This window comes from Nanorana parkeri, unplaced genomic scaffold (genome assembly GCF_000935625.1).
Source record: "Nanorana parkeri isolate BGI_ZX_2015 unplaced genomic scaffold, ASM93562v1 scaffold1018, whole genome shotgun sequence".
NCBI classification, from domain to species: domain Eukaryota; kingdom Metazoa; phylum Chordata; class Amphibia; order Anura; family Dicroglossidae; genus Nanorana; species Nanorana parkeri.
In genome coordinates this window covers 523,314-528,307 of record NW_017307286.1, presented here as the reverse complement: position 1 = coordinate 528,307, position 4,994 = coordinate 523,314, and the positions used below count along the sequence as shown (strand labels likewise).

The following is a 4,994-nucleotide window of genomic DNA, read 5'->3' as shown; positions in this document are numbered from 1 at the left end:
CAAATGCCTTTTTCTGTTACTGAGTGCAGCATAAACTGCAAGTTTCTTAAAAGGCAAAGCAATTCTCCGGTATAACACAAAGCAAGGGGGCTGGATCATTTATTCCGATGCCTTTCTCAGCACCACACTAAGCCTATATGGCCAGATTGTTTGCTTCTAAGAAATTGAGTCAGGCAGCCAAAGTACATACATACTTTTGTTGTGGGGCTAGTTTGACCCATACAAATAAATATTATTCTTTGTTATTAAAGGTTTGTTTTTAAAAATCCATTCATGTTAAGTAGGGCTTCAAGAATACTTGACACTAAATGTAAACTACCAATTTATATCTAGAATTCATATAGAACAAAGCATAGTGATGTATATATGGACTCTATGGTATTGAACTTAAAATCACTCATATTTCCATTTAAATTCATATTGCCTTGCATTAACCTGTGACTAGATGATAGTGGTCCTTTTTTTAACTTAATGCAAAAGTACTCCACTCAAAGTATTCTAAGCAGTAAAAAAACCCTTCTCTTACATGTTTAAAAACGTGCAGCAGTGAGTAAATTAACCTTTAAAGCACGGTTTCCTGCCTGGAGTTTGTGCTGATTCTAAACAGATCCATAAAGTGCAGTTCTGAGGAGGGGGTATCGCCTGAAAATACTCCAGATTGTTAGAAGTGCACACTGGAAATAAACTTCCTAGCCAAGCTGCAGCCTCTGCAACCCATAGCAGTTGGCTATAATCTGAAATAGAAGTTACATGGCTGTGCGATGTATATAACTATGGCCATTGTAAAATGTAGGTTACACACGTTTTTAATGCCTGATACATTATTAATATTTAGGAGCAAGTGCACTTTAGCAATAAACAGTTTTACCACACCCAACTTTATTTTTTATGGTCTGCCAGCATTGCAGGCAGTGAGCTAATAAATGTAAGTTTTACTGGTGGTTTCCTTACATACTTAAGGGATACCTATTGTATTTCATTATAATGCATTGTAAAACAATTTTATGGTTGAAAATTGTTTATAGTAAATATAGAAAAAATGCCCCACACACGTTTAATCTGTGATATTATAATTTTTTTTTAGTTGTATCCAGCATGCGCTGGTAAGCATCTGGGAGACGGGCGCCTTCATTTTTTATTTGATTTTTATTGATTTATGTTTTAGGTCAGCAATTTGTAATAAGTGTCTGGTTTACTGAGACGCCGGGACGGATCCCGACATGGGGGAATCCCTGCACGGAGCCGTGAGTGACGGTCACGGCTCACTGCACGGATAGATCGAGAAGTGGGCGAGCGACTGTATATGTTCGCTCACTTCCCAATCTATTGAGCTGACCTGTGAGAGTTTCATTGTCACAGGTCGGCTCGAACTATGAGGCTGAGTGATTTTCACTCACCTCATAGTTCTCCTTATGTTTATAAATCTGTGAAAGCAATTGATTTTGCTATTGTATTTCAGGATATTATGTAGCGTGGGGGGGGGGGGCAACAACCCATCAATCATGGTCTACCTGACCATCACGACCAACCCCACCATCTCCTTACCCCACCGTGCCACCCACTTTGTGCATGACAACACCCTGGCCACTCACCTTGCAGCTCATAGGCCTAAGCCAGCGGACCCACCTGTCTTTTCTCATGCATGCCTATTGTTGCAAGTGTTGAGCATATTGTGGTTTGCAGGAGCGGAAAGTGAGTGACGGGGTCTGCTGTAGCAGGAAAGGTGGGCATTGTGAGCATTAGGTTACTGCAGGGCCAAGAAGGGAGCCTGTAGGGCTGCAGGAAAGTAAAATACACACAGGTCTACTCCAGGTCATACACACAAGTGGCCACCATCTGACATCCTAAATTTTCTTTAAACCTTCCTTACTTTTTAATGGGTCCTTACCTATGTTATCTTCTGCACCCTTATGAAATTTTCCTTGCTTTTTTGGTAGATCTGCTTTCCACGGGTGCCTACCCCTGGTTTATCTTTACCCTGAGGCCTTGTACATACGAGCTCCATTATATAAAAGAGCAATGTGTACACTAATCTTAACAAAACATTTGCAAAGCTTTTAGCCAGCTTCAAGCAGCTTTGGTGTATCCTTTATCTTAATACTGAAACTGAAGTTTGCTTTAAACACAGATTGTAAAGGGAGTGCTAAATGTTGCATTAACACTGTGTTCTTACACAAGCTGCTGGCGCCAATATGTACATAAATTTGTGAAAACTGAAAAGTTGTCAACACTGCAAAGAAATGCAAAAAAAGCATAAAGACTGATAAGCTTGCAAGCAAATTTCCATCCTTAAAGTGCATCCATGCCCAACTATGAACATTAAACTATTTTTGCTTATTCTAAACAAGCAGTAGGAAGAGCTTTATAACAAGCCCTCACTCAGCTCTCCAGCTCTTTGTAATGTGATGTAATAGTCATGAGCTCAGCAAAGACTTTGATGCTGATGTGCGTTTACATCAGAGAGCTGGAAGGTTGTTGAGATCTGCTCTCAGGAAAAGCTAAGTTCTGTTCTGAACTTGGAAAATGAATTTCTGCACAATGTGTATAATATGTTAATATTTTAGTGTGCATAGTCTGGGCACAGATCCACTTTAAAGTGACCTTATCGCAGATATTAAAATAAAGCAGTTCCATGTAAAGAAGAGTACAAATACGTCCCTGCCGAATGCCACTCCATTGAAGAATTTTCTGTTCTGTAAGAGTGGAACAACATAGCACTGCAGATCGACAATCCTGAAGTGTCTTTCCCAGCAGACTTTCAGAGGCACTTCCTCTTCACCACAATGGCTTATTGTGACTCAGTTGATAGGACAAGTAAACATTTACACCCTTGTTTACATGGGTGCTCCCTCATTTCAGTTGTGAGATCGCCATCAGGATTGCTGTAAAGGGATGTAAAGTCATTTTGGACAAATTCTCCCCATTATGGTCATTCTTTTGTTTGTTTTTTTTAGTCTGGTAGATATGTAATGTTCTAATTAGCTCTCCTGAGGAGGCTTTGCCACCGGATGACTTTGAAAGCTAGTACGTGTTGTCTGTAGACAAACTGGTTTCTCCACTCATTCAGTAACTAGCCTGGTCTAACAAAGTCAGTTTTCCTCTTGAGGTCTGTAGACCTTTTTTAGACTTATTAAATCTTGATATTCTCCTACACTTATAGATGGTACCTATGTTACCCATAAATGTTCTGTGTAAAGCTACCTAGATATATATGGCCCTTTTCAGATTGGCAAAGTGTTTGACCTGCATGCAATGATCTTTAATTTGAAGGTTAATTGTGAGGGCTAATGACCCATGTTCAATCCATGTTCACTTGAAATCCATCATTTTGAGTTGGTTCAGTTGATAGCCAAGCACAATTCAGCCTTGTCAGCTGGTTGGGGCTATGCATTAACAGCAGTATAGTAAAAATCATAATGATTGGTACCTCAAGAACCATCTTTTATGCAATCGGTGCAAGTTTTCCCATGTTTCCTTTGTGAATAATAAAATGTTTGAAGCGCCATGTAATGCTGTTTAAAAATAAATGTGAGTCAACGATTGATCGTTAATGCATTCTTAAAGCATAAGTCATGACACAGCACATTGATTTAAAAGTCTTTCTTCTTTATATATTTACGAGTGTATGCAGTTATCTCCGTTATTGTTTAATCCTGAGTCCAGGAGACCTTGTATTACTAATGAAGTAGTAAGCACAAGCAAGGCAGCAACTAGTGGCAAACTTGAATAGGTTTTGTCTTATTTGCTTTACCTTCTCTGTGCCAACATTTCTGGAAAGCATTGTGAAAGGAACTTGACTGAATTTCATGATTTTGTGAACTTGGGCCAAAATTCTCTTAAACCAATTCATTTTTACAACTTTTTGGGAGTATGTATAGATTACCATTTTTGGATATACATTTAAATGCCGATCTCATCAGTGTACGCAGACATTGTTTTTATTAGAGCTTTTTGTATATGTACTTGTCTGAAGTACTGTGCACTTTTGCTCCTTATTTTCACATTCTGCAGCACACTATGTGCTTCACTGTTCTCTCTGGTAGTTTTACCATCTGCTCAACTTAATGCTGTAACTTGCTACATCTCAGTAGTGATTTTCATAGCCTGACAGGCAGATGCTACTAGAGGAAGATTGTCCAAATCTATATGAAACCACATGTTTAAAATATATTATAGGTCAGGGGTAGCCAAACTCCGGCCCTCCAGCTGTGGTGAAACTACAGATCCCATGATGCATCTCTCTCCGAGAGTCATGTCTGTGGCTGTGAGAATCTTGCAATGCCTCATGGGATTTGTAGTTCCAGGACAGCTGGAGCGCCAGAGTTTGGCTACCCCTGCTATAGGTGCATTATAAATCAAGATATTTCTCTTTATTATTCCTCTATAGCTGATGGTACATTGCTCTGTACAATATACTGTACAGCAGAATGTACCATCAGCTATAGAGGAATACAAATCCCAGCAATATATTATAGGAGCACCATGTGGGGGAGTGCAGGCTCACCTGAGCAGTCTTCCAGCAACTTACTTCTTCTACCCACGTCCCTGTGCCGATCGTGGGCGGGCGGTGAGCGTGAGGCAGGGATGAGGTGCTGCGTGTGGAGCGTGGAAGCGGCCGGGCCTGGCAGCGAGTGTGAGGTGGGGAGGAGGTGTGGCGCGCAGCGTGTGTGGAGCCGTGAACAGGGCCAACCAATCAGAAGCCGATTAATCGATTATTGAAAAAGTTGACAACTTTTTCAATCATCGATTATAATCGATTATGTCGATTAGTTGTTGCAGCCCTAATTGGCTTCTTACTATTTATTGCGACAGCACCCTTCTGTCAAGATGGCCAAAGACCTGAAACAATTTTCTGTTGAAGTCAGTTTAATTGATCTTGCAGCCAGGGAAAGTTAATTCTCTTAATATTATCAAGAGAATTTGTTGGTGTGTTTGCCTACCATAGGATAACCATAAAATAGAACGGATACTGGAAAACAATCGCAGTCTGAAAG

At 40.2% G+C, this 4,994-nt stretch overlaps 1 protein-coding gene across 3 annotated transcripts in view; it reads left to right on the top strand.

Annotated features, from left to right (window-relative positions):
• The window catches only part of ZDHHC14 (zinc finger DHHC-type containing 14), a 68,376-nt gene that overhangs the window by 44,818 nt on the left and 18,564 nt on the right, over positions 1–4,994 (top strand). The window lies entirely within an intron of this gene.